Genomic DNA, 22,002 nt, shown 5'->3' with positions numbered 1-22,002 from the left:
CTTTGTTTAGAATCAGAGCGACACAGATGGATCCAGTTCTCAACCCTGTCGTCACTGTGGTGGTGGGAAAGCTTCTCTGTGACCTTTGTAGAAAAACTTCCAATCATCAACGGGACCTTAAACCACAAACAAAGCCACACTGGAGACAAAATGAACTACTGCAAAGAATGTGGGAGAGGCTTCCACACACCAAGTACATTAAAATACATGACCTCTCCACAGTGGGGTCAAAAAGCACATCTGTGACCAGTGTGGGTCATCCTTCACCACTGGACATAAGCTCAATGAAAAACCATAAGGGAATCCACACTGTGACAAAAATGTTTGCCCTAGACTGCAGTTTATTGTCACTTTGCAGTTTCCATGTCCACTTCATAAGGTAAAGAAAAAGCATCCTTACATCTTAGTACAGGGGTGACCACCTCCAGGCCTCAAGAGTAGGGATGGTTACCGGTATCCGGTACCACATAAACTGTAGTAACCAGACCAGAAAGCAGCACACATTTTGGTGCTTTTTTTCCCTGAGATGTCATACACTTTGGATTCTAGCCAATCATTTTACGTTTCCCAGGATAGTAGGCGGGCCCAGGTATGTACGTTCTTTTCCAGCAGAGCTACAGATTAAAAATACCCAAGGCGAAGTGGCTGTACTTCACAGCAAAAGATGCAAACTAAGCAGCCTGCAACAAGTGCTTTAAGGTGATACTGTGCAAAGAAGGTAACACCTCAAAATCTGGTGAAACACCTGGCGACACATAGCGTTTTTTTAAAAGCCAATAAATGCACCGTATTTGATAGCTTGCACATCTACTGTGGGTGTAGTGCATGTTATCGAACCTGGAGTTAGCAACATCCCCCCAAAACCCGAAGAGTAGAGTCCTGGCCCCTAGCCCTGCCAGTGTAGCAGAAATTATGATGGATGATGATGGCAGTGCAGCCTTTCTTCTCTGCGTGAGTAGCTTAATGTTGTTCGTGTGTAATTTACGTTGAGTAGACTAACCACGTTATTATATTAATGCATGTAAGGTGAACTAGCAAACATCATCGTATTTACATGCGGCTGTCTTCTTTTTTGATGGCAGATACTCCCTTCACCCTGGCCAAAAAGGCCAAAATGACCAAAGAAAAAGTGGAAAACAGTTAAAAAAGAGAGGTTTTTGGACAAAATTTGTGTTTTTTCCATTCTTTAAGCACTGCTTCCAGCCAAGAGTGATACCATATATGCCCTGTAGCTGCAGAAAAGGCTAACATTGTTATCTTTTTACGAACAACAGCTAAACATAAGAGGTTTTTTGGAAAAAGTTTGTGTCCTCTATTTTTTAAGCACCGGTTCGAGCACTGTTTAAGTACCGGCACGGATTCAAATGTACCGGTTTGGCACCAGTATCGGATAAAACCTAAATAATACCCATCTGTACACAAGAGCCAGTGTCTTTTAGGTTTTAGATAACACCCTTGGTCAATACACCTGGTACAGATGATTAGTTCATTGCCAGGCCTCTAGAGAACTTCTAGAAATGCCGATGGGGTAATTTTTCCCAATTAAGTCAGCTGTGCCGGATCAAGGTCACAAACCTGCAGGAAACCAGCTCTTGGGCCTGGAGCTGGCCATCCCTGTATTTGTGGATACAGTTTCAGCAACAATAGAAAGACATGGATTTGTGATTAACTTGACAATGTCCTGCATGATAACCATATCCTGGAAACACATGTCAAATTCTGCAACTTTTAAATTCACTGTAGATTTCCTCGCCTCTAGTGTGCCCTTTAATGGCAAAAGTATGAGAAACAAGTCTTCAAAAACCTTTTATAGCGCTTATATAATCAGCAGCTCAGAATAACCTGTCGAACCTGAAGCAGTATAATATGTTCAGACTGACAGACGGGGTCATAGGTGCAGTGATGCAAACGTTGCACTGATCTGTTGTCATGAAGAGAGAGTTGAACGTAAAAGTGAAGCCGTCGATTTACTGGTCAAGCAACGTAACTACCCTCATCTGTGGTTTTGGCTAGTGACCAAAGACTGAGGTCATGGATACATGTGGTGGTAATGAGCTTCCTCTGAAGGGTCAAAAATCCAATCAAACTTCCCCCTTTTGAGCTAGCAATTTGGCAACAGGTGGAAGAAAAAACGCCCTTTTAACAGGAAGAATCCTCCATTAGAACCAGGCTCAGGGAGGGGCGGCCATCTGCCGTGACGTGTTGGAGTTAGAGAAGGAAACAGCACAAAGACATGCTGTGGAAGAGAGCCAGAGAATGATTTAATGCAGAGAGGTCTATTAACATATAGTGGGGGGGAAAGGTGACTGAAGAAATGACATGGACACTGTTACGGTCGCTGACCTCTAGTGACTCTCCCTTTGTAGAAGAGGTTTTTTTTTTCTCCTTTTCTTGTGTTGCAGGTCTGCCTCATGAGCCGCAGCTGAGGTGTGTTCTAGCTCATCAGCCAGAGCATATAGTTTGCCATCCTAAACTGCCACACTCCTGCCACTTCCCCAATTTCTGCCAGAGCTGTGAGCTGTAGTGTTTTGGGCAGCGGGCCTTAGTGTGTATGTGTGTGAGAACTTAAAGCCTGTGGAACTTTGGTTTCCTTTCTTTTATTGTAAGCAAAGGTGTGCCCTTATTGTGTTAATTAGTTCATCATTGTGGAAGCAGGTAGGGGTTCTCTGCCATTTTTGTTTCAACTGTTTTCTCCTGTTCTTGGTTAGACAGGGAGCTCAGCCATTGTATTTTGTTTTGGTTAGTGAGTACTTGGTTTGATTTCTAGCTAAAGGGGGTGTTTTGTTTGTTGTTTTGGCCTTGGAGACCCTGAAGAAAAGAACTTCCCTGTGTTTGTTTTTATTGTAGTAGTTTTGGGCAATAAATCTTGTTTAATGACATCTATTAGCAGACATCAACAGCAGATCCAGGATATGTACTGTGTCCACCAAAAAACTGTTTAAACACCATGAAACAGTTTCAACCTATTAACAGCAAAGACCTGGAGGACATCTTAGGTCAACTGAACTCCTCCTCCTGCTGTTTAGATGTCCTGCCAACAAGTTTTTTCAAAAAGGTCTCAAAGACTTTAGAGTCAGACCTGTTACAGATCGTCAACTTTTCTTTATTATCAGGTGTGTTTCCAGAATCACTAAAAACTGCTGTAATCAAACCTATACTGAAAAAGGACAATCTTGACAAGACACAAATGAACAACTACAGGCCGATCTCAAATCTCCCGTTTTTAAGTAAGATCATTGAAAAAGCAGTTTCCCAACAGCTCAGTTACTTCTTAAAACAGAATAATTGCTACGATGCCTTCCAGTCAGGTTTTAGACAGAACCACAGCACTGAAACCGCTCTGACCAAAGTGTTTAATGACATATGTCTGAATACAGACAGTGGAAAAATGTCAGTCCTAGTTTTACTGGATCTCAGTGCAGCATTTGATACAGTTGACCACAACATATTACTCAAACGACTGGAGAACTGGACAGGTCTTTCAGGAACTGTACTAAACTGGTTCAAAACATACGTAGAAAACAGGAAATACTTTGTATCAATAGGTAACTTCACATCTGAGCAGACAAGTATCACATGTGGAGTTCCCCAAGGTTCCATCTTGGGACCCCTTCTGTTTAACATCTACATGCTCCCACTGGCACAGATTATAAAGAACAACAAAATAAACTATCACAGCTATGCAGATGACACACAAATATATATCACAATGTCACCAGGAGACCGAGGCCCTGTACAGGCTCTTGGTAAATGCATTGAGGAAATCAATGACTGGTTGTGCCACAATTTTCTCCAGCTAAACAAAAACAAAACTGAGGTAATAGTCTTTGGCGCCAAAGAAAAACGATTACAGGTCACCAGAGAACTTCAATCTATACATCTAAAAACCACAAACCAGGCGAGAAATTTGGGTGTAGTGATGGATGCAGACCTAAACTTAGAAAAACACATTAAGACAATAACAAAGTCAGCTTACTATCACCTCAAGAATATATCAAGGATAAAAGATCTGATGTCTCAACAGGACCTGGAAAAACTAGTCCATGCATTCATCTTTAGTAGGCTTGATTACTGTAACAGCATCTTTACAGGTCTACCTAAAAAATCAGTCAGACAACTACAGCTCATTCAGAACTCTGCTGCTCGAGTCCTCACTAAGACCAAAAAAGTGGACCACATCAGTCCAGCTCTGAGGTCCTTACACTGGCTGCCTGTCCGTCAGAGGATAGACTTTAAAGTTCTGATGCTGGCCTATAAAGCTCTGAATGGTTTAGGACCAAAATACATCAATGACCTCCTGACCCAGTATGAACCATCCAGATCCCTCAGGTCATCTGGATCCGGTCTTTTATCAGTTCCCAGAGTCAGAACCAGACACGGAGAAGCTGCATTCAGCTTTTATGCTCCTTATATCTGGAACAAACTCCCAGAAAGCCTCAGATCAGCTGAAACACTCAGTTTATTTAAATCCAGATTGAAGACTCACCTGTTCTCAGCTGCATTTGAATAAAGCACCAAATCCACACTTTAAGCTTAAATTTCAAAACTTACATTTAACTACTGATTTTATCTACTGTTCTGATTTTATCTGTTTTGATTTTATATACTGTTGTTTGTTTGTTTGTTAATTAGTTAGTTAGTTTATTTGCTTGTTTTATTCAATTTTAAATCATGCTTTTTATTTGTTCTTGTTTCTAATGTCTCTGTAAAGCACTTTGAATCACCTTGTTGTTGAATTGTGCTATACAAATAAACTTGCCTTGCCTTGCCTTGCCTATTCTCCAGTAGCTCAGGTGTTCTTTTTCACTTTGCGTTACCCCTCACTCCAGTCAACACTTCGTTTTTAAGTGGGGCGTAACAGACATGTTGAAATCAATTCTCCAACAGAAAGTAATTGATCTAGATTGTGAATATAAGGAGCATAATATAATAGATCCAGAAATAGATTCTGAAAGTAATTTTCTTTCTTCTTTTGTTAAAAATTGTAATTATTTCACACAGGAACAATATGAAAAAAAAAAAATCAACCTAGACGGGAAGCTCTCATTAATTCACTTTAACAGCAGAAGTATGTATTCTAATTTTGATTTCATTAAGGACTACTTGCAACAATTTTCTCACCCCTTCAGTGTTATAGCCGTCACTGAAACTTGGTTCAATGTCCATAAAGGAATAGATTTCTGTTTGAATGTATATGATTTAAAATACATGAATAGATTAAATAAGGCGGGCGGCAGGGTTGCTACATATGTTCTGTAGAATATTTAGCTGATTTAAAGTTTAGAAATGTGTTAAAATATAATGTAGAACTGTTGTAGAGACACTGACACTGCCCTCACTATAATAAAGGCTGATTGTAGGAGTAGATTGTAGACCTCGCCCTCTGAGTGGAAATTCCCCAGAGGATGTCTTAGGGTGGGGGTCTCAAGATTTGTAACTGTGGTCTGGAAGTGAGAGGGGTTTTATGACCTCTAGGGAGTCACCTACACCCACAGTGTTTTAACGGTCACACACACACACACATCCACACGCACACTCACTCATGTGCACACACATACACACAGGTATGCGCACACACTCACTCACGAGCACTCACATAGACACAGACACAGAGTTTCCAGCACACCGTAAGGGGTTTTATGATGGGGTCACCTCTATAAAGCTGGCTGTAACTAACAAAGGGGTGAAGATTTTTGCAGAGGGACACCGGCCTCTCTTCCCTTCTAGAAGTGCATGCTTAAATGAAGATAAATGAAGATGAAAATGACTACTGAGTCCGGTGCCATCTCTGGACGCTCGAGGAATGAAAAGAACCGGGGTAAAACTGATTTCTCAACAGTTTTGGTGCCGAAACCCTCGGGATTCGCTCTAGGCCCAGAGATGAATTGGCGGAGCTGAGATCGTGAAACGAGGCGAACAGAGAGCTAGCTCACATGATTAAAAGGTAAGCACGACCTGTTTATTTTCGAACCGTGCATATTGTTTAAAGCCTAAATTATCTGTTCGCTAAGTTGAACGTATCCCAGTGTAAATTCACTCAGTAGAAAAAAAGGCGGCTAGCGTCCGTCTCAGTGCGTTAAAGCAAGAGACTTTTGTAAGAACTCCAAGTTGATGTTTAGCGCCCTGTAAGAAAATCTCAGTGCGTTAAAGCAGCAGATTTTTGTTACGGATTAATAGAATCGGTGTTTCATCCGCGGCGGTGTTTGATCCGTCTTAGTTATTAGAAAAAAGTGGCGGTGATCTGTCCTCGTGCGTTAAAGCAGGAAATTTGTGTTACTATTAGTTAGAAAGCGGGGCCGAAAGGCTTTGTCGCCGGCTAAGGGCCGTGTGCGCTCCGAGTTTGGCAACTCCACCCTTGGTTGGACGCGTCCTTGGGATTTGCCAGGTTGGTAACCTGGGCACTGAGGGCGCCCTAAATAACTAAAGCTAGGTGTTGGATCCTAGTCGTGGTTGATAATGTGCATGAGAGTGGGGGCAAGTTGCTTTGTTAGTGAGAGAACGACTGCTTGGCTCAGCCCACTGACTGCAGTGTGTGTAGATTGCGTGTGTGTGTGAAAGCGCCGTTAGAGTCGGCGTCTCGTCTGAAGTACGGGAGTCAATTGAAGTAACAAAAAGAATTCGTGTCTAAAAGTGTGTGTTTATGGTGTGCAGAAATCGCGGTAGGAGGCCGTGTCGCGAATTGTTGGAAACTGAAGTCAATTGGGGGGTTTAATTTGGTTTTATATTTTTTAGGGGAAGAGAAACCGCGGTATCGAGTCCGTGGCGCAGTTTGAATAATTTGTGAGGTGCACGAGCGGACGGCATCCGCTTTGTGTGCCGCTTAGGGCGTTGTCCGGAATAAGCAGAGGAAGAAGTGTCTCGCAGAAAGTTTGAATGGGACTGCGAGAAGCATGAAGTGTGTGTGAGCCAGCCTCGAGGGGCGGGGTTCACAGGTGGAACGAACGAAGAGCAAAATGTGCGTGTGTGAGAGAGAAAGAAAAGGTGGGGGCGAGTGACCAGCCCGTGAGTGTGTGTGAATTCCTTGATGACAAAGAGGGAGACAAAGTACATTAGTTGATTTTTTTGTGAAATAATAAATAGTTAAGAAATCGTAGTGATCAAAGAGGAGAAAGTGAACTAAAGTAAATAAAGCAAATTAAAGAGTGGATTAGTTATAAAGTAATGATAAATTAATTGATAAAATTAACAGTGACATTTAAAGGTGATCAAGTACTCAAGGGTGAATGGAGAATTTGATTGCTGACTGTATGAGAGCTGTTGGGGTGAAAGGAAAATGAGGTTGGAGGAGTGAGTTAACAGGTTAATATGTGGGTGTAAAACAATGGGGTGAAAAAAAAAGAGAGAAAGAAAATCATGAAAACAAAGAAAATAAAAAGTGTGGAAGTGTGAGTGGGAAATTGTCTCCAACTGGGGGAAGCAGTGACGCTACAGGTCACCTTCTTCCCCTGCTGGACACAAAAGAAAACATAATTTGGAGTGTTGTGGATGAAAATAATTAACAACAAAATCAAGAAGATTTTTGTGTTTGCGGTTAAGACCAAATAAAAATTTCATTTTTGGGGTTTAAAGTCAGTAGAGTTCAAAACAAAATAAGTAGAGATGTGTTGCTTTAGGAGTAATGAAAACATATGCAGTCACAGTGAATAATGAAAGTCTCTCAGTCTGTCGATTACAGGTGGGGAACGGACCTGGATCAATTCTCCACGGGCAGCAGTCGGAAGAAAATTATAGGTTAAGATCATTAGAAGAAATAGAAACACCCAGCCAGAATTTTTTGGCTGAATTGTTTTGCAGTTTCCCGTCCTCATCCTGAACAAGCAAGCTCCAAGGAAGCTCTCCCTGAAGACACAGAGTGCAGTTTCAGAAGCACGAGCATGAACATCAACAGTGGACAGAAGTCCAAGAGACAATACCAGAGTTCTGAGCAGAGAGGTCCAGCAGCGCTGTGGGAAAACTGCATCAGAAAGAGAAGAACCACCATCTAGATTGGATGGATGGAGATGCGTTTCCAGCAAGCTGCAACCTCACTGTGTGTGAAGGACTTTTGAGAAGACTGTCTGAGTTTGACATTTGCCATGTTTGGAGTGAGATGGCAATGAAAGAGACAGTGGGACAAAGAGAGACACGGGACAAAGCTGAAAAAACTGACTGCCATTGGACTGAAAAGTGGGAGAGAAGAAAAGGAGCAGAAGAGGGCTGAGGCGGCTGTTTTAGTGTGGGGAATCAAATTAGGTTAAGGAATCCGGGGAGACAAGCGACTGCCTGGAAGTGGAGGATTGACACAGTGTCCAGACCACCACAAAAGGGGGAGGAAGACAAGCACTGAGGTATGCAAGTGTACTGTTAGAAAAATGGAAAGGTGACACCACACAGGTGACACCACACATAATATGCACCAGAAAAAAAAAGAGTGAAAAAGAGAGAATTTATATTGTAGATGAAAAAAATTATAGGAAAAAGGTTTTGTGTTGATCAGCCAGGAACAACTACAGTCTCATTTTCTGCTTTTAAGAAAGGACTGTTCACAAGAACAGAGAGAGAGAGAGAGAGAGAGAGAGATGTGTGTTGATTAAGCACTGATAATAATAATGAAAATGTCTTAGTTTGTCACTTTCAGGTGAAAAGCAGACCTGAATCAATTTTCCACATGCAGCGGTTGGAAGAAAGTCATAGTTTAACATCATTGGAAACATGCAGGCCAAGTTTCTGGCTAACTTATTTACAGCACCATGTGTTTCTCAACCTCACAAGCGAGCTCTCACTCCTTCCTGAAGACAAGGAATGCAGCTCTAAAGAGCAATAACATGGCAGATAAAGGGACAGCAGCAAAGTCCTGAGCAAAGAGTCCCAGCAAGCAGCAGCAATGTGAACAAACAGCATCAGAGAAGAAGAGCAAACCCATCATCCTGCCTGATTGGATGAATGGCACTGTGTTTCCAACAAGCTGCAACTTCACTGTGCATGTGACAAGAACATTTGAGGAGAACTGAGGAGACTGTTGGAGTTTAACATTTGCCACCTTTGGAGTAAAATGGCAAGAAGAGACAGTGGAACACAGGACAAAGCTGAAGGAGAACTGCCGGCTATTGGACTGTTGAAGTGGGAGAGGACAACAGAGTGAGAAGACTAGGTGAGAACACATGGGAATTATTTAATGTGGGAAATCAAAATTTGGGTTAGCAAACCTGGGGAAAAGAAATCTGACTGCTTAAGTTGGAAAATTGAGAAGGAGTCTGAAACACTGCGAAAATAGAAACATATACAAAATCACATACACAAGCAGAACATGCATTAACCCTACTAACACAAACACAAGAGAGCTCATGAAGATTAGACAACATCTTAAGCATGTGAGTCTGTTTAAAAATCATACACAAAGTGTTACACATTAAAAGAGGGCATTTGTGGAAGGGGTTGACAACACACAGTGTGGTTGCCTATGGTAACCTGCAAGCATTTGGGGTTTAGCTGTGCCTGACTATGACAGAGTTTTTCATTTAGATGTTTCTGAAACAAAATTTGGAGTGAACGGAGTTTTGTTTCAAAAAAAGGGGGAAGGTACATAAAAGGATACATAAAAACAGAACATGTATTAACCCGACACACACATGTAATGAAGATCAAACACAATTTTAAGTAGGTAATTTTGTTACCATCATCCTGTTTGTTTTAGTGAGTGGGTTGAGAACTGATACATAGACGACTGAATTAGTATTATTTTGGGGAACATGATAGCAGGGGTGAACAGAATCCTGCAGCCAGAGTTTAAATGAGTGAAACTAGCAGATTTTTTTGTTTTTGTTTTGTTTTTTGTTTTGTTTTGTTACTGAACTATGGGTGTTTTCTCACCTATAAGAGAAAGAATATTCCGTGACAAGTCTTAAGACCGGGCTTCTGTATTTTTTATTTTTTATTTTGTTTTTCAGTTTTATTTGTCAATTTTTATTTCTATTTTTTGAACAGTGCACTGATTTTTGTTTGTGAATTTCTTCTCTTTAAGCAGATCTGCACGTCGGGAATTAAAAGTGCTACACGTCGTAAAGAAAATTGTTATAAGTGAGCTTCTCCACATTAAAATGGGCTCTGGAGAAAGCCACTTATTTGGGACAATTAGTCCCTGCCTAAAAAAGATTCAGCGAGGAAATCCGATCTAAAGTTCTTCTTCTTTTTCTTTTGAAATGACGTCATTTTGCTGAAAGTGGAAACTAAATGCGACGATAGGTTCCACTATCAGCAAAGATAGAAAGAATGGATGAATGAATGAATGGAAATAAAAACAAACTGACTGACTGGTAAAAGCTGACAAGACTTAACCACGACTCAAGGTTAAGCTCCACCTAGACAGGACAAAAGGGTGGATGAATTTATGTGTTTCCTTTTACAGGAGCAGAAAGATGACAGCAACATTCGAGGTTGCGTGATGGTTTCACCTTTTAAATGCCATTTTCTGTGTTTGTGAATCTACCAGGGGTGTGTTATTCATGTTGCTCACAGAAGTTACTGTGAGAAAGTGTGTACACACCTGCGCAGCGCTAACATTTGCATTCTTTTCTACAGCATTACAGTTCTTCATGTGATTTGATGATGTGATTTCTAACAGAACAATTGGTGGATGTTTGTTTCTCTACTACAGGTTATGAGTTGGTGATGCTGTTACACTGTGTTGTTGGGAAAATGTGAAGGCTACTTTGACAATGTGAATAACATGTGAGAAATTTTCTGTGTTGAAAACTAGTGTCACTTCTTTCCACAGCTATGGATGGCTAACTTTATGGTCTTTTTATGGCACCTCTGGAATGTGGATGGCCGACGCCTGCCCACCACACAATCCATGTGTGCTGCTAATGTTTGTTTTCTTTAAGAGTGCATGTGGAGGATTCAGCAGAAGTGGACAAGTGACATGAGAAAAACAAATAAGGGATGCAGTGTTTATGGAATAGTTGAATATGGGCTCATTAGCCTGCCACTATTGAACTCAAAGTGATAAAATGGGTGGAGTGAAATTGTTTAAGGAAAGTCACAGATTAATTGTGGAATAAATTGGGATGATTCATGATTTGGGACAAATTATGGTAATAATAGTGATTTAATTATTGGAGAAAACCTGCACATGATACTTGTCTGTTATGCTGAGTACTTTATCACTCTCATGATCTATAGTTGGTTGCAAATGTGAAGTTTGATTTAACAGATTTGTCTTCCAGGTTACAGGCTCCAGGTGGAGCTGGGAGTTAAACAAGCTTAACATGTGACTGCTGATTAATGTTTTTACACAGGGTTACAGGTTGGAGTATGGCTGCTCCAAGTGGGAAACCCTGGAGATTGCTTTAGAGAGAATGTGCAACATTCTTGTGCATGTCTCATTGGGGAGTTGACACATGGCAAAAGCCGTGTGGCGAGAGGAGTGTCATTTTTGAATTTGTAGATGTCGTGAGGTGCCATGATGAGAAGGAGTGGCTGAGAGGATCGTCCACAAGATGGGAGCTGAGGCCAGGAGAGAGGCTTCAGGAGGATCAGAGATCATCTTCAGCACAGCGGACATCACACAGAGAGCTGTGCTACTGAGCTTCCAGGAGATCAAGAGGAGACTTCCCACAGCAAAATCTTAAATAAAATGAAAGATTCAATGTTGACGCTGAGGAAGACAACTAAGGTGTACGACGTGCTCTGCCTTAAACCTTCAGCAGCGTTGGAACATGAGAACTCGAGGGATGGAGAGAGCGTGCCAAGCTCTAAAAGTGACGGTGCAGAGGAAGTCCAGCGATGGAATTGTGTTTCTGTGTGAGGCACAAATACTAGGAGACTGGGAAATAGTTGACACCACTTTTCCCAAGGATGAAGATCACCTAAAGTGTGTCACTTTGCCATGCAGATTTGATGCTCTGCAGAGAAGCCTTCTGTGAGGGAGAGATGTAAACAGACGAGCCTTTTATTTACATTTAAATCATGTTAACTTCTCTAGGCTGGTTGAGGGGGAATTGGAGAAAAATGGTAGTGTTAGGTGTGACTGTTGTTATTGTAACTGTGATTTTTCTTATAAGTGAATTGCCCAGAGACAGACCTGAATCCATTCCAGCGACTGCATCATCACAGGCCACGGTGAAGCGAACCAAACGTAGTGAAACAGGTAAATCAGATGAGTGTTTTGATTATTATGGCGGTGTAGAGTTGGACTACGTTAAAGGGTCCACTACTTTGTACACATTCGATCTTTGTGCTGTCATTAAATGTCCATCCATCCATTCGCTTCCGCTTATCCTTTTCAGGGTTGCGGGGGGCGCTGGAGCCTATCCCAGCTGTCATAGGGCGAGAGGCAGGGTACACCCTGGACAGGTCGCCAGTCTGTCGCAGGGCTAACACACAGGGACAGACAACCATTCACACCTAGTGGAAATTTGGATTATCCAATTAACCTATCCCCACAAGCTGCATGTCTTTGGACGGTGGGAGGAAGCCGGAGTACCCGGAGAGAACCCACGCAAACACGGGGAGAACATGCAAACTCCACACAGAAAGACCCCGGCCTGATGGTGGAATTGAACTCAGGACCTTCTTGCTGTGCGGCAACAGTGCTAACCACCGTGCCATGTAAAGGTTTAAATAGTTCATGGCGGGAATATGATGTTTGGGTAGGTTACAATCCAATGGTAGATATAGAGTGTAATAATCAGAAGCTTGGTTACCCCTATCACACTTATTGGAAGGGCCCATGTGATTACTGGTCTACCATAGTGGAGTATTCTGGCATGTGGCGCCCCTACAAGGACGCCACGTAGGGGCAATAAATGAAGAAGCAATTCATGCCTTCAATTTCGATTTAGCACAACAAGACTGGAGTTTGGTGTATGAAGAGTCAGATGCGGACAAGGCTTATGACAATTTCCTAGATATTTTCACTATGTTGTACAATAAACATTGTCCTGTAAACAAACACAAGACAAAGAAAAAATATAAAGTCCTTGGCTCACAAAAGGAATTATTAATGCTTGCAAAAAGAAAAACAATCTGTATAAACAGTTCATCAAAGTAAAAACAAAAGAAGTGGAACAAAGATATAAAGCATATAGAAATAAATTGACTGATATTATAAGAATGAGTAAACAACTTTATTATAGAAGAAGATTATATGAAAAAAACAATATAAAAGGAACTTGGGATGTGTTAAACAACTTAATTAAACAAGGATCTTCTGAAACATCATATCCTGAATGTTTCATTGATGCAAATGGTGAAAATCACAACATGAGTAGCATTGTAGATGGGTTCAATAATTTTTTTTTATAAATGTTGGCCCTGAACTAGCAGCGGACATCCCGTGTCAAAAAAATGAAAATATCAGTAATATAAAATCAAATCTCTTTTCACTGTTCCTCTCAGCTACAAATGAGCAAGAAGTAATAAATATCACATTAAAATGTAAAAGTAAGTGTTCAATGGATTATCATGACATAAATATGTCTGTAGTTAAACAGGTTATTCTGAATATTGCTAGTCCCTTAACATACTGTATGTCTGCAATTTATCATTTCAGTCCGGTTGTTTTCCAAAAAAAATGAAAATTGCGAAAGTAATACCACTATACAAAAGTAATGACAAACACAGTTTTACCAGTTTTAGGCTGATAATAAATACATGATATCATTTCATTCATTTCAAAGGTTTATTTGCATGACGCACAAACAGAGACAATTGAAAGGTACAAATGTGCATGACACGAATTCAAACGTGTTGCAGATGTATGTCACAAGTTGATCTGGCTGTAGGCTGTGGCACTTGGCCAGAGGTGGCGCTGGTTGACTCGACTCCATGTTAGTGCACAAAGTAAACTGCTCGCTTTAGTTGTGAAGCAAAAACGCTGAATTCGGAGAAATAAACCGTGCAAGGGGAACGATAACGACGACAAGAGTCTCCCGATCGTTTACTCTTGCTGTCCTGTGAACAACATCGGCGTGGTGTTACTTGTTTGCTGTTTTCGCGATCGCGTCGCGCGTGAGGATATCACCAGGTAAACTCACCACATTTTTAAACATTTTGTTGTTCAACAGCATCAAGACTGACGGAGTGTGTTTGAGACAACCTCACAAGTGTCACAGATGACACATTTGGCGTTTTTTTGCTGGTTTGTCGGTAGCAGCTCCTGAAACGCAAGACTGCCACACATCTGTTCGACCAACGCCAGTCGATCTAAACGCCAGTAGATCTGGAACACCGGCGCCCCCCGTGTGCGGCAGCCTGTTACAGCAGCTCTACTCATTCTGAGTTTCTTTCTTTCTTATTTTTTTCTTCTCGTAATTTTTTTTATAACTAACGTATTAGTAATTAGACTCTGCAACCATGTTCTACCATTTTGTGCTAGTTCTGGTCGTTTTTCTTAGTTTATTTCTACTTTTTTCACCCGTGTCTGGGGACCCAGAGCAGGAATCCTTTGTTTACAGTAAGGATCAGGTGTTAGCGCTGCGTCCCGCAACGGTACTGTCGGCGGACAGACCCGACATTCCCAGCGAGCTGAGGAGGAAAAGACGGGGGTGTCGTGCTGGGAAGGAGCGCCGTCGCCCGTGAAGGAGACGTTATCGACCATCTCTTCCTTCTGTAATTATTGGAAACGTAAGATCTTTCCCACGTGTGGGACTAATAAAGGTTATCTTATCTTATCTTATCTTAGCCCTATAAGATGAATGAGCTCACGTCGCTAACCTGGTCACAGAGGGAGTACCGGTTTTGGCACAACACCGGCAATGTAGCATCATGATGCTAACGGAATCATGGCTAACACCGCTAACTCCGGACACGAGCGTGACACTACTGGGATTCCAGATGCTGCGAGCGGACAGGACGAGAGAGAGCGGTAAGAGGAAAGGAGGGGGACTGACAGTGTTTGTGAATGACAGATGGTGTAACCCCCTTTCACATCACTGTGAAAGAACAACTCTGCAGCAGAGTGGGAGGTGATCTGTGACGACCACGGAGAGGACATTGACAGCCTTACTACATGTATTACTGACTATCCAACACGTTCTCACTCCCAACTCGTCAAACGTGTGACGCATGGTCAGGCTCCCTCTGCTGCACTTATGGACGCGCAGGGTACCCCTCTCGCGTCGGGAATTGACGTGAAGGGTCCTCCGATTGAAGAGATTGCCGCGGAAGTGCCTTTTGTTGGTATATTTAGACATTTTCCAAATCACATTGTAGTGACGTATACAGAACACAATAAATTATATAATGTAAACAACTACCTGAAAAACAGGTAGAACAATACTTTTGTATGGTTTATTGCATTTACGGAGGGAGTGATGTATGCTGGGTAATGGCACAGCTAGCTACTGGGTGGCTTTATTCACCCGCTTCAGCTGTTATCAGTCCATACAATGGGCGTTATTAGCACAAATCAGTCCCATAGATATGGGTCATCTCCTGCTAGATTGTTCAGAAGGTTGTTCTCATCCATCCAGATGGAGGATCACTAACAGGAGCGTGGAAGACTCCAGAATCCACTCTGGCTGCAATCCGGTGGATATGCAGTGTGTACAGGTAAGACCATTTAAACGGACAGCATTTATAGAATGACTATTAAAAGTCAGCGAGTGTCAGTAATGTTAATGTGGTTATGTTAGTAATACACCGAGTGCTAATATAACAGCTTTAAGATGCATTTGTAGATATTATTACGTGTTTTACCGTCTTTATGGTGCTAGCTTAAAGTTACGGTGTAAACGTTAGCTTATATTGGAGGAAAGCTGTTACTGGCTAAACGATGTTAGCACAGAAATATTAGCTTCTGTCATGACCAGTGTTGGGTAAGTTACTTTAAAATAGTAACTTAGTTACATTACTAGTTACTTCTCTCAAAAGTAACTCCATTACTTCAAGTTACTCGTTACTTTCAAAGTAACTAGTTACTAGGGAAAGTAACTTTGGTTTTACTCAGAATTCTCTTATTAATGTGTTGCTTCCATAACTTTGCCAGTCTTCTAGCTTGCTTACTTGCCACAAGTGCACTGTGCCACCTACCAATAGAAAGGAAAAGATAATGTGCATATTTCCACGAGAGAAATCCTACACCTGGACCGTCATTGACTGCTGCCATGATTCTAGCCTACGTCACAGCGTCATGTGCGCCTTTTACATCCAACACAAAAACTGCAGTCGTGGTGCTTTCAATTGTACTCAGAACTCGGAAATGCTGCCTTCTGAATAGGAAGATGTAGGCAACACCAGACTGCAGATGAGCTGCATACAGAGCTGGACTGGGACAAAAAAATTGTCCCGGGCATTTTGACTAGAGACCGGCCCACCATTATAGGAAAAATCATAAAGCCTTTGAATGAAAATAAACACAGTGATGTACACTGTTTTGATGGTATATATGCATCAATCTATCAATCGTTTGTTGTAAGATTCAGATAATTATATTTTAAAAGCGAGACATTTGAAATGAGAATAAGAAAGAAAAGTATTTCTTTGTGCCCCCCTCTGCCTGTTAATGCCCTACCTGCCCCCCTGGCAAAACTTTGCTAGATCCGCACCTGCACAGTTACCAGCTGTCAGCTACCTAAAAAAGGATCCTGGGGTTATTTGTCTCTCAGAAACTGTTCATAACTTCCCTTCAACTCATTCATGTCACCTAAAAGGTAAACCTGTTTCTCCATCACCTGTTCAGCTCTGATGATCCAGTAAGGACATCTCCTGATTTCATCCTCATGTTTCCCTCTCACCAGATAACCAAACCATATCATGACCAGCAGGTTTACAGCTGTGGCTCCAGCAAACATCAGCTGATACTAGAAATTAATATTAAATAAATTCTAACAACAGCTGATCAAGCTTAAACTGCTGCTGTTGTTTAGCGCGACATCCGCTGGCTTCCTCTTTCGGCGCAAAGTGAGCGATAAACAAACAAGAGAGCCGATCAGCTGATCATTGATCAGTTTTCATGATTGAAGTAGAAACAGGAGAGGGAGGGGGAGAGAATGAGAGAAGAAGAGGCAGCTGTGCAGCAAAGACAGAATAACTCCAGCTTTGTGCCTTTTTCATTGTAGCTGAATTACGGGACAAACTCTGTTCCTTTTCACCTCAATAAGAAACGCGTAATATTTTCTCTGAATACCAGGCGGGACGGTTGGCAACTCTAATAACTTATAAACAAAATAAAGTTCAACATCATTAACATCATAGCACCCACCCAGCTGTATAGAAACTCCGTCATGCTAGCTAGCACGCAGTACGGAAAAAGTCAGCATAACGAAAATAAACTCCACCTAAACTTGGTTCATATCTGACCCAGAGAGACTGCAGGTCATAACTTCTTACCTGAAGTTCAGTTCACACTTGGACCGGCGGCCGCCTCGGGTCTCTTTTCCTCCCTTTCCCTCATCCACCTGCTGGCCTCCACCACTTGCTAATGTTACTGAATCTGTGGAACCTCCGCGATAGCCACCACACGAAGTAACGAGTAACGACCCTATCTAAATCCCAGTAACGACTAACGCGTTCCTGATTTTGGCATAATAACTAGTTACCGTGCTCGTTACCACAATAATAACGTAGTTACTGTAACGCGTTACTTAATAATGCGTTAGTCCCAACACTGGTCATGACTGATGAAGTTACTAGTTAATAAAGTTTCCAGTAAAGTGTTTAATCGCAGCCACAGACTGACAGCAAATATCTCGATTAGCTTCAGTGCATCTGTAATAAATATGTGCAAGTTTCAGTGCTTCGTTTAAACTGTATGATACTTATACTGACCCAGGGTCAGTGTAAAATACAATCCTAGCTGTGTGAACAAAGCCTGGCTCCTTTAATCCTGCATGACAAACCTCAGGATGCAGGTTATTATTACTCTTTCCTGCTGGCACACCTGAGAGTCAGCTAGAAACTTACAGTGACGTGGACATCATGCAAAGACTGCCAGACTCTGTAATACTGCAAATGATCAGTGACTCAGGTTAACACTAAACTTTAAACGGCACCTCTGTGTCTCTGTGTGCTGAACATTTAGGATTAAGTCAGGCTGCATTGACTGTGGGACTTTAATGTGTTAAAAGCAGGTTGAAGACGGCTCAGAAACATTTGAAGATTAAAATTTAGCATTATGGCTGCTGGTGGTTTGTAAAGCCTCTACTCAGCTGTATTTTTGTTACTAATTTATGTTTGTTGTTGTTTAACACAGATTTCAGAAGAGCAAAGATGCTTAATAGTTTAACTAGATTTCATTTGTCAGTGTGGGACTGCTGAGTCACCTGAAGAACTCATTTCATTCATTCTCCACATGATGTTCATTTACAGAAATGTTTCACAGGAACTGATTTCTCCCAAAGGGTGAACTAGTGTGTTTCCATAGATTACCTCTGTATGAATGTACTTCTTAAATGAAGGCAAGTGTTTGTCCTTTTTTGTTCCTCAGGTACAGTACGTGATATCAAGGGCAGGCGGTCAACACTGGGGGTAGACAAGAAGCAGACGTACTTCCAAGAGGGAGCTGCAGTGAGGTCAGAGGTCAGAATCTGAAACAGCTCAGGTTTATATTTTAGAGGTTATAAAAAATCAAAATGTATTATTTAAAGAAGCCTTTAAATAATAGTCATAATTATGATTATTATAAGAAATATCAAACATTTAAGTGGATTTTCTGTTACACATATCGTGTTAGCCCTGCAATAAACTGGCAGCCTGTCTTTGTCCTGTATCAGCTGGGATAGGCTTCATCCTCCCGCGACCTTGAATTGGATACATTGTATTCCAATTATGTAATCTGATCATTTACAAACTCAAGGTATCTAATCAAAATGTAAGTAATAATTATAAAATGCAGAAATAAGTGTGACATAAATGTAAATGTGTGAGCTGACATAGAGGACAGCTACATGCAGTCTGAAAAACCTTTGTTGTCAAGTTTGCAGCACGAGACATTCTTGCATAGAAGAGACGTTAAAGTCTCTAACTCAGTGAAGCATTATTGGTCCAGTCTGTTTGGATAAATATAGTAAGTTGATGTTTGTCCATTTATTGACACATTTTCTTAAGTGCTTATCCAGCTCAGGATCACAGTGGAGCTGCAGCTGGATATGTTCACTAAATAAACCTTACAAAAGTTAACAATAAACCTGCATCCATGTACGTTGTTGTCCACAGGATGAGAAAATCAAACTGGAAGACTGTGGAACATGTTAATAAATGTTTGTGTGTTTATCCCTGTGTCTTTCACAGGAGGCGCTGGAAGGTTTCCCTAATAGTTCCTGGTGAATCAAAGCAGAACCATAAAGGTTGCTGGACTGCATGATGGCCTTACCCCTGAGCAGTCATCCTGTTAAAGGAGGAACCAGTTAGAAGCTGTTTTCAAAGTAGCTGAGCAGATTTCATCTCAAGTAAGCGATTAACTGTTTGTTCATCTGTTCTGCCACTTAAAGAGCATTTAAGGACGTCTTTCGAGTGTCCAGTTGAATTAATTCTACTGGCTCTCATGGTCATTTGTTATTATAGACATACTTTTCATGTTCATCCAGCTATTTAGTAAATTCTATCTATTTAGTAATATCCGTCAGCTATAAAATGTAATATAAATATAAAAATATCTAAATATCTCCTGCCCTTTATGTTTTAATGATGTAAGTCTGTTTACATTAGCATTCCTCACATATCAATGAGATGCTGCACAGTACAATCCTACTGACACAGCAGAGGGATAACGACGGCTATTCAACATCGTTGCACGACACATTCGAGCTGCATGATGCAGACAAAGTGACTAAATCATCTTTTTGTGGTTTATTGTCTTCAAACCAGCAGACAAAGCCGATGGCAGAAGATGTCGGAGAAGAACTTCAGGCCGTGGACTGAAAAGGTATTTTTTTCTTGTTATCAAAGACATTTGGAGTGACGGCTTCTGCAACTGGTTGTGCTGAAGTAAAGCTTACAGTCTAAGAAATCACAGTGTTGATGTTCAGCACAAAGAGAAAAGCTCACTTGTTTGAATTTATTTACAATCATAGTTTTATAAATTCTGACTGTAAACAGCTTTTACAGCTTTGATATTGTTTGACACTCGATATCAGGTTTAATTTAAAGGTTTCTGTGTCACAATGAGCCATTTACACTGATCAGTGCCACTTTAACTGTAACACATTCATTATTTAGATTCAACAAAGAAATAACTGAATGTAAAAAATGGCAGCCCTCAGGCAGGTTTATAGAGATATATGCATGCATTATGAAATTTATGTATCCCAGATAATTGTTATTCATCTAGTCATGGCAGACCCACCTCTTCCTCCCAAGTTAACTGCAACCCAAAAGAACTAGTGGGGCTATTTACACACTCACAACCAGTGTGGGGTAAAAAGAGCCACCAAAAAGCTGTCAGCCACAGATGTGCTATAAGAGTTAGAAACTCTACTTATGGAGAAACTTTCTAAGCCTAACAGGGGACAGGTACTCCTGCCCAAATAACATGATATAACCCCACATACAGCCCAGCCATAAAGTGAACCAAGTCATTTAGTTAAAGACAGCATGGGACCAAATGCATGTAACCAGCCTGCACCAACCTGACATTTCTTCCTCCTGAATTAAATGAATGAATGGATGAAAGTTAAATGACTACAAACCTAAAGCCACTAGTTCCCACACTGGAGCTCCCTTTTTTTTTTTTCTTTTTTTTTTTTTGCCTGTCCCGTTTGGCTCTTTTGCCATCAGAATTGTTGTCTAAAGGCAAAGAAAGATGCCCAACGGATTTACTTTACCAAACTGACCATCCCAGCCTTGCCGTAATGGTCCATTTGATTCACCTTTTATTGTTTATTTTATTTTCACTTACTGAATACGGGACAGACTTGACTGGGGGAAAGAAGGGGAGAAAGAAAGAGGGAAAGAGAAACAGCTGAGAAGAGGGACGGGGGAGAAGGGCAAAAGACAAAAACCAACAGAACGGGCAGAGAAAAAAAATGCATATATCAATCACCTGGATCACCTGCTGAGAAAGAAAAAAGAAAGCAAGCAGAAGAGAACAAGAGTAATAGAATAAACAACATCACAATGATATATGGGAATATGACAGTAAATACTAAATGTTAAACATTATTGTGCAGCACATAAGATCAACAGAACACAGTGTGCTTTGAGGTAGGAGCCAAAAAGGGTGTAGTTTGTGGGTGTGATCACCCGTGTGTACACCTGTGAGCATGGACGCGCTTGTTTTTTGTTTTTTTTAAAAGGTTCCTTCATGTAATAATCTGCTAGAGGGTGTGGGGGGGCCACAGCCCCGTCCTCCAGGGCGTGAAGCAGGTGTGGAGGAGATCAAAACTCCAGACATCCAGAGGCCCACAGAACACAAGAGACCAAGGAAGACCAACAGAGGGGCAGCCGCGCCACTGTCCCGGAAAGAGCTGAGGAGAGTCCCAGATGAGGGCTCACTCAGCAGCCGCGGAGCAGAAGCCAGGGGGAGTTGCAGTGACGCGCCCGTGAGCTCCGCCGGCAGCCAGCTGCGCCTGAGTGACCGAGCCCCAGGCCGAGAGGCCGGGGGCACCCCACCTCCGAAGTGGCCCGAGCGAGCCCCAGGCTCCAGGCCCCGATAAGCGGCCGCCAAGGAGTGAGCCGGTGTGTACCTGGACGCCCATCCCCGGACACAAAGAACCACCAACGCACCGATGTCTGAGGGGGTCCGCCACTGGCAGGGGAAGTGGTGGTAGGGGGAGATAGGCCTCCAAACCTTGGAGGGCCTGAGATGTCCCCAGAGAGGTGGCGCCTGACACCCAACCTGACATATAGACACAGACATACAGGCACACACAGATACAAACATCCATTCCCACCCTCATGCTCTCATATGCACTTACTCCACACTCAACCAACGTGGAGACAGACATAAAGAGACGTTGTACACACGATCACACTCCCCAAGCGTACTCTACAAACACTACACACTGGAGCTCCCTGACACTGTGTGTTAACCGTATTTAGCTTGTATCAACAGTTGTAACAGGCTAAGCCACCTGAGACACTGCA

The 22,002-nt window shown here is 41.9% G+C and overlaps 1 pseudogene across 1 annotated transcript in view; it reads left to right on the top strand.

Annotated features, from left to right (window-relative positions):
- Positions 1-22,002, top strand: part of LOC146673281 (uncharacterized) — a 41,211-nt pseudogene that overhangs the window by 19,080 nt on the left and 129 nt on the right. The window contains exons 5-12 of the transcript XR_014910463.1: positions 11-12,127; positions 12,267-12,629; positions 14,663-14,845; positions 15,453-15,531; positions 18,407-18,498; positions 19,210-19,367; positions 19,786-19,843; positions 21,213-21,594. The product of XR_014910463.1 is annotated as an uncharacterized LOC146673281 (transcript). The remainder of the gene's footprint in view (positions 1-10; positions 12,128-12,266; positions 12,630-14,662; positions 14,846-15,452; positions 15,532-18,406; positions 18,499-19,209; positions 19,368-19,785; positions 19,844-21,212; positions 21,595-22,002) is intronic.

The sequence above is a fragment of the Rhamphochromis longiceps genome, linkage group LG3 (assembly GCF_057381845.1).
Source record: "Rhamphochromis longiceps isolate RC_006_pf linkage group LG3, R_longiceps_female_GT1.1, whole genome shotgun sequence".
NCBI classification, from domain to species: domain Eukaryota; kingdom Metazoa; phylum Chordata; class Actinopteri; order Cichliformes; family Cichlidae; genus Rhamphochromis; species Rhamphochromis longiceps.
This window is presented reverse-complemented; position numbering and strand designations above follow the sequence as displayed.